Here is an 11,085-nt window from a genome sequence, read left to right as displayed (position 1 = left end):
CTGTTTATTAACCTCAGACATTTGAAACATTAAAATAAAGGGTACCTTTGTCAGAATTTTGAAACCTACAGGGTCTGAGTCTCCAATAACTGGTGACAGATTTCCCCCAGGCCCTCTCTGACCTAGATCCAAGGATTCCTTCTCTCTGTAGGTTTTCTTCACTAAATCTCAGTAACTTCCTCACAAAGGAAAATAAAAAGAACACCAAACCCATTGTCAACTGCCCCATAGTGTTTCCAAGGAACATCTGGTGGATTTGAATTGCTGACCATTTGGTTAGTAGCTGTAGCTCTTAAACACTATGCCACCAGGGTTCCTGGAAATCCCACCAGCCACGTGTATGCTTGGGTATGTCAACTAGGGCATACTTTAAAATGAAACCTAAAACCAAGCCCACAAACTATGTTCTGTAGATAAGGTGAGGCTTTTTGGAGGCCTATGCAGTGGTTTGCTACCAAACCAAGTTATGAGATCCTTAAAATGGCCCAAAGTAGCAAAAGAGTACAGTGAATTTTTAGTCTTTTTAAATTATTTTTGCCTAATGATGCTCTGTGATATTGATAGCATAAATGTGCAAGTTTTGTTGCCTCTTGGTGTTTATATTTATTGCCACTTTTTAATTCTTAATGAAAGAAACTCTTGAAAATTGTCCTTGTTTTGGTATATTACCTAATACTTTATCAGAGAAACATTGCTAAGATTGACATAATGGCACTCATGGAATTCCTTAGTATAACTGACAAAAAAAAAAAACTAAAATAGTTTTAATGATGCTATCTTACCACAGTTTTGGGGAGTAGAGGTCATTGAAAGGCGATATTTGATCAGAGACCTGAGGACAGGAGGGAGTGAGGTTGGAGGCTACCTAGGGAAAGTTTTCAAAGCATAGGATACAGGAAGTATAAATGTTCTGAAGAAGGATTTTGCTGGGGGTTTTGAAAAATCTTAAGAAGCCAAGACCTGCTGGAGTGGAGAGAGCCAAAAATTAGATCAGAGAGGTAAAGAGACCCCAGATCTTCTATTGCCTCGAGACAGACCCCTGCAAGAATTTCAGCTGCACTCTGAGGACAATGGGAAGCCAAGGAGAGGTGTTCAGCAGAGGAATGACCTGATCTGGCTATCTTTAAAAAGAAGCACTGTGGCTGCAGATGAGGAGCATAAACTATGGTTGTAATGGGTGGTAAGGGAGCCTGGAAGCAGGGAGACTAGGAGGCTATCGCAGTGTTGCAGGTGAAGGATGATGGTGACTATACCATGGATAGCACTGGAGGTTGTGATAGAGCCAGGCCTGGATAGATTCTGAAGGTAAGATTGACAAACTTATTAAGGGAGAGGACACAGGTTGAAAAGAAGGTAGCCCAGTCTGACTCCAAAACTCTGGCCTTATGTATCTTGTGTCTCTGGATGGCTGCCTCCACATGCAGAACTGACACTCTGTGTCCTCTGACAAGTGGAAACCTGTGAGAAGGCTTTCTCTGGATCAAAGACAAGCTCTCTGACAAAATCAAAATGGAAGGTGAACCTCCTGTGCTTTTATATGTGACCCACAGTGAAGCTGGTAGAAGTGGAAACTGCTCTGGTAAGGACCCTTACCTGGCCTGTCTGTGAGGCTTGCTCTCACAAAATGCTGATGGTTCCTACACCTGTGTTCTAACTTATGGTTCTCCTTTTGATGGGAAACATCACTTTTAGACAGCACAACACCAAACAGTAACAGTCGCACAAAGACATTAAAACATATACTGTTTTTTTAATCAGTTAAGAGGTGTGCCTAGAGGGAGACTTCTGTGTTTAGTCAAACAGCAAGACTGATCTTAGGCCACTTACGGCAATTTTGTTAAGGAGAAAAGAGAGAGAATGTGGAAGAAAGTTAAGTAACAGGTTAACCTTAATAAATGATTACTTTGAATCATGCTCCCTGCCCTTCCTGAGTTTAGTCAATGTTGGTCACCTGCTCCTGCTTGTGGCCTGGCCAGCCTCTATTGGTTTGCGGAAATTATCATGTGTTGTCAGAAGCTTTCAATAATAACGTCACCTAAACTGCTCAAGAAATTCCAAGGATTATTTCTCAAGAAAAAGAACAAAAGCCAAATTACATTGGTAAAGTTAAATTTTTTCTACAAGGTAAACTTTAAGCAAATTTGCAGTTAACAAAGTCACCTCACAAAAATGGAATTTATACAATTGGGTAGTCACTGTCTCCACTGTGTCTCCTTCCTGTTTACGTGTTCTCAGGTGCATTCCACATTGGCCAGTGGCCTTTGTGAATTTCTGATGTACTTAAAGAAAGCTGTCAGTTTCTCTGGTCCTCAGTTTCCATCTTTTAATAATTCCCAGAGTCATTCAGTTGATATCTGTATTGATGAGTGAATATCACTTTACCATATATCCAGTAATGACTATCGAAAACATGGAAGGAAAGGAAGGAAAAAGTGCAAGACAGCTGAATCCTCATCTATCATAGCAGTAAGGCCATAGAGAATGGCTAATATTGATGAGTCAAAATTAATGGATTTAAACGTACTACTTAGAGCTTAATAACAGTAATCCCCAGGTTTCTGTCAGTTTGTCATACTGTGGCGGCTTGTGTGTTGCTGTGATGCTGGAAGCTACGCCACCAGTATTTAGATACCACCAGGGTCACCCATGGAGGAAAGGATTCAGCTGAGCTTCCAGACTAAGACAGACTAGGAAGAAGGACCCATTAGTCTACTTCTGAAGAGCATTAGCCAGTGAAAACCTTATGAATAGCATCAGAACATTGTCTGATATAGTGCTGGAAGATGAGCCCCCCAGGTTGGAAGACACTCAAAAGATGACTGGGGAAGAGCTGCCACTTCAAATTAGAGTCAACCTTAATGACAGGGATGGAGTAAAGCTTTTGAGACCTTCATTTGCTGATGTGCCATGACTCAAAATGAGAAGAAACAGCTGCAAACATCCATTAATAATCAGATCCTGGAATGTATGATGTATGAATCTGGGAAAATTGAAAATCATCAAAAATGATATTTAAGGCATAAACATCAATACCGCAGGCATTAGTGAGCTGAAATGGACTGGAATTGGCCATTTTGAATCAGACAATCATATAGCCTACTACACTAGGAATGAAACTCGAAGAGGAATGGTGTTGGAGTCATTGTCACAAAGAACGTTTCAAGATGTATCCTGAAGTACAATGCTGTCAGTGATAGGATAATATCCATACGCCAACAAGGAAACCAGATAATACGACTGTTATTCAAACTTAAACACCAAACACTAGGGCCAAAGATGAAGAAAAAGAAGATTTTTATCAGGTCCTGCAGTCTGAAGTTGATCAAACAGGCAATCAAGATGCATTGATAATTACTGGTGACTGGAATGCAAAAGTTGGAAACAGAGAAGAAGGATCAATACTTGGAAAACATGACCTTGGTGATAGAAACAATGCCAGAGATCGAATGCTAGAATTTTGCAAGACCAACGACTTCTTCATCGCAAATACCTTCTTTCACCAACATAAATGGTGACTGTATACAGGGACCTCACCAGATGGAACACACAGAAATCAAATTGACTACATCTGTGGAAAGAGACGATGGAAAAGCTCAATATCATCAGTCAGAACAAGACCAGGTGCTGACTGTGGAACAGACCATCAATTGCTCATATGCAAATACAAGCTGAAACTGAAGAAAATCAAAGCAAGTCCACGAGAGCCAAAATATGACCTTGAGTATATGCCACCTGAATTTAGAGACCATCTGAAGAATAGATTTGATGCATTGAACACTAGTGACCGAAGACCAGACAAGTTGTGAAAGACATCGTACATGAGGAAAGGAAGAGGTCATTGAAAAGACAGAAAAGAAAGAAAAGACCAAGATGTATGTCAGAGGAGACTCTGAAACTTGGCTTTGAACGTCGAGCAGCTAAAGCAAAAGGAAGAATTGATGAAGTGAAAGAACTGAACAGAAGATTTCAAAGCCTGTCTCAACAAGACAAAGGAAAATATTATAATTACTTGTGCAAAGAGCTGCAGAGGGAAAACCAAAAGGGAAGAACACACTCAGCGTTTCTCATGCTGAAAGAATTGAAAAAAATTCAAGCCTCAAGTTGCAGTAGTGAAGGATTCCATTGGGAAAATCTTAAAGTACACAGGAAGCATCAAAAGAAGATGGAAGGAATACACAGAGTTGTTATACAAAAAAGAATTAGTTGATGTTCAACCATTCAAGAGGTGGCATATGATCAGGAACCAATGGTACTGAAGGACAAAGTCCAAGCTGCTCTGAAGGCACTGGCGAAAACCATGCTCCAGGAGTTGATGGAATATCAACTGAGATGTTTCAACAAACAGATGGAGCCCTGGAGGTGCTCACTTGTCTATGCCAAGAAATATGGAAGACAGCTTCCTGGCCAACTGACTGGAAGAGATCTATATTTATGCCTATTCCCAAGAAAGGTGATCCCACTGAATGTGGAAATTATAGAACAATATCATTAATATCACACGCAAGCAAAATTTTGCTGAAGATCATTCAAAAACAGCTGCAGCAATATATTGACAGGGAACTCCCAGAAATTCAGGCTGGTTTCAGAAGAGGACACGGAACCAGGGATATCATTGCTGATGTCAAATGGATCCTGGCTGAAAGCAGAGAATACCAAGAGGATGTTTATCTGTGTTTTATTCACTATGCAAAGGCATTCCACTGTGTAGAACATAACAAATTATGGATAACATTGCGAAGAATGGGAATTCCAGAACACTTAATTGTGCTCATGAGGAATTTTTACATAGATCAAGAGGCAGTTGTTTGGACAGAACAAGGGGATACTGATTGGTTTAAAGTCAGGAAAGGTGTGCATCAGGGTTATATTATTTCACCATACCTATTCAATCTTTATGCTGAGCAAATAATCTGAGAAGCTGGACTATATGAAGAAGAATGGGGCATCAGGATTGGAGCAAGAGGCATTATCAACCTGCATTATGCTGAAAGTGAAAAGGACTTGAAGCACTTACTAATGAAGATCAAAGACCACAGCCTTCAGAATGGATTGCACCTCAACGTAAATAAAAAACAAAAAATCCTCACAAGTGGACCAATGAGCAACATCACGATAAATGGAGAGAAGACTGAAGTTGTCAAGGATTTCATTTTACTTTTATCCACTATCAACAGCCATGAAAGCAACAGTCAAGAAATCAAAAGACGCACTGCATTGGGTAAATCTGCTGCAAAGGACCACTTTAAAGTGTTGAAGAGCAAACATGTCATCTTGAAGACTAAGGTACACCTTATCCAAGCCATGGTATTTTCCATCGAATCATATGCATGTGAAAGCTGGACAATGAATAAGGAAGACCAAAGAAGAATTGACGCCTTTAAATTGTGGTGTTGGCTAAGAATATTGAATATAACATGGACTGCCAAAAGAACGAACAAATCTGTCTTAGAAGAAGTACAGCCAGAATGCTCCTTAGAAACAAGGATCGCGAAACTCCGTTTTATATACTTTGGACATGTTGTCAGGAGGGATCAGTTCCTGGAAAAGGACATCATGCCTAGCAGAGTACAGGGTCAGTGGAAAAGAGGAAGACCCTCAATGAGGTGGACTGACACTGTGGCTGCAACAATGAGCTCAAGCATAACAATGATTGTAAGGATGGGCTAGGACAGGGCAGTGTTTCGTTCTGTTGTGCATAGGCTCACCATGAGTTGAAACTGACTCCTTGGCACCCAACAACAAGAAAATCTACAACAATCACAGTAAACATCCTAATAGAGTTGAGAGTGGTTGTAGAAGATAAGCTAAGGTACCCAGAGAACTGCTGAGATAATAATAGGCACTATGTGTACATTTGGATCTGATCTCCTCACCTAAAACTCAGAGAATTTAGGGCAAGCTTCATAGATAAGTTCCCATTTCATTTCCTTCTCATGGCTTGTTCAACAGGCATTCCATCCTCACCTCTGAAGGGGTACAGGCTGAAACTACTGATCCCTTCTACATCCAAAATTCTTTCCTCATGCCCCTGAAGCTCACATGGCTACTAAGAGGCCCCACCTATACTTTGTGCTGACTTGGAGCTAGAGCAGCCATAGAGGAAAGAAAATAACTGAAAAAGTATTCTTTGTGTCTGTTCTAGTTTCCTCCAATTGCCTGGTTCCACAGCCTACTATACTGTGGCTTCCCAGGCATTAAGTCAGAAAGAAAGATCTGCATTTGATTATTGTTCTACACATTTATGGCTGTTTGAACTTGGGCAAGAAGTTTTCCCTCTATGATCCTCTGCGTCCTCATTTGTAAAAGGGGCCCTAAGTCATGGTCTTTTTAATCACCTCATAAGCATGTGGAATATGGATAATGAAAAAGGAAGACAGAAGAAGAATTGATGCATTCAAAGTGTGGTGTTGGTGATGAATATTGTTTACATCATTGACTGCCATAAGAGGGAACAAGTCAGTCTTAGGAGGAATACAACCAGAATGTTCCTAAGAAGCCAGAATGATGACACTTCAGTTTGCTTCCTTTGGTCACATCAACAGGAAGACCAACTGGTAGGAAAAAGGCAAAGAAACTTTTCCATGAAATGGTTTGTGCTAGTTACTATGACAATGGACACAAATTACTAATGATCAGGATGATAGTGCAGAACTGGACAATGTGTTACTCTGTTATATAAGGTCAGCCTGAGTCAGAACAACTTCATAGCAACTAACGACAACATCATCAGCTGCTGCTTTAGTCTTCTGAGGTTTAAATGAGACAATGCAGGTAAACATAGTCAATGCAATGCTGGGTACATGGTAGGTGTTTAATGAAGGCTAGCAATGAATTATTAAGTTTTCTGGTCCTTTGGAGGTTCAAGTTTTACAGATACTATCATATATATATATATTTTTATCATATATATGTAATTTATAGGTTTTGTACATAGTAATTTATAGGCCCCTTTACTACAAAACTGTGAGGCAAGTCAATATAAATATCTGATCAATATAAAAGTCTAATCTGTAAAATGTATAAAAAAGCCCAGAACATTGCAACTACAAAAAGACAAACAACCCAATCACAAAATGTGCAAAGGGCATGAATAGAACCTTCGCAGTTCCCATTCAGGTTTTCTGTGTTATTTGGCATGAATGGTAAGTTATTTTTTTGTGGTCTGGGAAGCTTAAAAAATGTTCCCATGTAAATGAATGGTAATTTACTTCGTCACTTTACACCACTTCAAGTTGAGAAAATTTTCCTAAGATTGCACTTCTTTGGAATAGCAGGGGAGAGTTGTAGAAAGGGGGAATATGATTTAATGTTATAGGGAGAGTAAAAAATAAAGAAAAAATATTTTAGATAGGTAAGGGCAAGAGCTGTATCAAAAAAAAATTTCATGGAGGTGTCATTTCGGATGAGACTAGAACAGTGGTTGACAACTGGCATGATCTCACCCCAGGGAGCATTTGTTAATGTCTGAAGGCATTTCTGGTTGTCACAACTGGGGAGAGGATTTATTATTTTTTGTCTAGTGAATGGAGGCCAGAAATGGTGCTAAACATAATACAATGCCCTTGATGTTGATCCATAACTAAGAACCATCTGGCCGAGAATACCAATAGTGTTAAGGTGGAGAAACCCTGAACTAGAAGATGGGTAGCATCATGAAAGGCACTGATTATAGGAAGGCATTTACAGATTTCTAGAGGTAGAAAGATGGGAAAGTGCAATGTGTCCTGAGTGATACATAAACCTGGTATTGGTTAAAGTACTGGGAGAACTAGGGGAGAAGATGAGGCTCAATTTGGGGAAAGTCTTGAATGCCCAACTGAGCAGCTGGTACTTAATTAGCTGCACTAGTATCTTCCCCCAGGTGTCTGTCAGCTTGTTGTACTGTGCGGGCTTGCGTGTTGCTGTGATGCTGGAAGCTATGCCACCGGAATTCATATACTACCCAGGACACCCATGGTGGACAGGTTTCAGCTGAGCTTCCAGACTAAGGCAGACTAGGAAGGAGGACCTGGCACTCTTCTCATGAAAAGCATTAGCCAGTAAAAACCTTCTGAATAGCAGCAGAACACTGTCTGATATAGTGCTGGAAGATGAGGCCCCCAGGTTGGAAGGTACTCAGAAGATGACTGGGGAAGAGCTGCCTCCTCAAAGTAGACATGACCTTAATGATGTGGATAGAGAAAGCTTTTGAGAGCTTCATTTCCTGATGTGGCACGATTCAAAATGAGAAGAAACAGCTGCAAACATCCATTAATAATCAGATCCTGGAATGTATGATGTATGAATCTGGGAAAATTGAAAATCATCAAAAATGATATTTAAGGCATAAACATCAATACCGCAGGCATTAGTGAGCTGAAATGGACTGGAATTGGCCATTTTGAATCAGACAATCATATAGCCTACTACACTAGGAATGAAACTCGAAGAGGAATGGTGTTGGAGTCATTGTCACAAAGAACGTTTCAAGATGTATCCTGAAGTACAATGCTGTCAGTGATAGGATGATATCCATACGCCAACAAGGAAACCAGATAATACGACTGTTATTCAAACTTAAACACCAAACACTAGGGCCAAAGATGAAGAAAAAGAAGATTTTTATCAGGTCCTGCAGTCTGAAGTTGATCAAACAGGCAATCAAGATGCATTGATAATTACTGGTGACTGGAATGCAAAAGTTGGAAACAGAGAAGAAGGATCAATACTTGGAAAACATGACCTTGGTGATAGAAACAATGCCAGAGATCGAATGCTAGAATTTTGCAAGACCAACGACTTCTTCATCGCAAATACCTTCTTTCACCAACATAAATGGTGACTGTATACAGGGACCTCACCAGATGGAACACAGAAATCAAATTGACTACATCTGTGGAAAGAGACGATGGAAAAGCTCAATATCATCAGTCAGAACAAGACCAGGTGCTGACTGTGGAACAGACCATCAATTGCTCATATGCAAATACAAGCTGAAACTGAAGAAAATCAAAGCAAGTCCACGAGAGCCAAAATATGACCTTGAGTATATGCCACCTGAATTTAGAGACCATCTGAAGAATAGATTTGATGCATTGAACACTAGTGACCGAAGACCAGACAAGTTGTGAAAGACATCGTACATGAGGAAAGGAAGAGGTCATTGAAAAGACAGAAAAGAAAGAAAAGACCAAGATGTATGTCAGAGGAGACTCTGAAACTTGGCTTTGAACGTCGAGCAGCTAAAGCAAAAGGAAGAATTGATGAAGTGAAAGAACTGAACAGAAGATTTCAAAGCCTGTCTCAACAAGACAAAGGAAAATATTATAATTACTTGTGCAAAGAGCTGCAGAGGGAAAACCAAAAGGGAAGAACACACTCAGCGTTTCTCATGCTGAAAGAATTGAAAAAAATTCAAGCCTCAAGTTGCAGTAGTGAAGGATTCCATTGGGAAAATCTTAAAGTACACAGGAAGCATCAAAAGAAGATGGAAGGAATACACAGAGTTGTTATACAAAAAAGAATTAGTTGATGTTCAACCATTCAAGAGGTGGCATATGATCAGGAACCAATGGTACTGAAGGACAAAGTCCAAGCTGCTCTGAAGGCACTGGCGAAAACCATGCTCCAGGAGTTGATGGAATATCAACTGAGATGTTTCAACAAACAGATGGAGCCCTGGAGGTGCTCACTTGTCTATGCCAAGAAATATGGAAGACAGCTTCCTGGCCAACTGACTGGAAGAGATCTATATTTATGCCTATTCCCAAGAAAGGTGATCCCACTGAATGTGGAAATTATAGAACAATATCATTAATATCACACGCAAGCAAAATTTTGCTGAAGATCATTCAAAAACAGCTGCAGCAATATATTGACAGGGAACTCCCAGAAATTCAGGCTGGTTTCAGAAGAGGACACGGAACCAGGGATATCATTGCTGATGTCAAATGGATCCTGGCTGAAAGCAGAGAATACCAAGAGGATGTTTATCTGTGTTTTATTCACTATGCAAAGGCATTCCACTGTGTAGAACATAACAAATTATGGATAACATTGCGAAGAATGGGAATTCCAGAACACTTAATTGTGCTCATGAGGAACATTTACATAGATCAAGAAGCAGTTGTTTGGACAGAACAAGGGGATACTGATTGGTTTAAAGTCAGGAAAGGTGTGCATCAGGGTTATATTATTTCACCATACCTATTCAATCTTTATGCTGAGCAAATAATCTGAGAAGCTGGACTATATGAAGAAGAATGGGGCATCAGGATTGGAGCAAGAGGCATTATCAACCTGCATTATGCTGAAAGTGAAAAGGACTTGAAGCACTTACTAATGAAGATCAAAGACCACAGCCTTCAGAATGGATTGCACCTCAACGTAAATAAAAAACAAAAAATCCTCACAAGTGGACCAATGAGCAACATCACGATAAATGGAGAGAAGACTGAAGTTGTCAAGGATTTCATTTTACTTTTATCCACTATCAACAGCCATGAAAGCAACAGTCAAGAAATCAAAAGACGCACTGCATTGGGTAAATCTGCTGCAAAGGACCACTTTAAAGTGTTGAAGAGCAAACATGTCATCTTGAAGACTAAGGTACACCTTATCCAAGCCATGGTATTTTCCATCGAATCATATGCATGTGAAAGCTGGACTATGAATAAGGAAGACCAAAGAAGAATTGACGCCTTTAAATTGTGGTGTTGGCTAAGAATATTGAATATAACATGGACTGCCAAAAGAAGGAACAAATCTGTCTTAGAAGAGGTACAGCCAGAATGCTCCTTAGAAACAAGGATCGCGAAACTCCGTTTTATATACTTTGGACATGTTGTCAGGAGGGATCAGTTCCTGGAAAAGGACATCATGCCTAGCAGAGTACAGGGTCAGTGGAAAAGAGGAAGACCCTCAATGAGGTGGACTGACACTGTGGCTGCAACAATGAGCTCAAGCATAACAATGATTGTAAGGATGGGCTAGGACAGGGCAGTGTTTCGTTCTGTTGTGCATAGGCTCACCATGAGTTGAAACTGACTCCTTGGCACCCAACAACAAGAAAATCTACAACAATCACAGTAAACATCCTAATAGAGT

The sequence above is a fragment of the Elephas maximus genome, chromosome 7 (genome assembly GCF_024166365.1).
Source record: "Elephas maximus indicus isolate mEleMax1 chromosome 7, mEleMax1 primary haplotype, whole genome shotgun sequence".
NCBI classification, from domain to species: domain Eukaryota; kingdom Metazoa; phylum Chordata; class Mammalia; order Proboscidea; family Elephantidae; genus Elephas; species Elephas maximus.
This window is presented reverse-complemented; position numbering follows the sequence as displayed.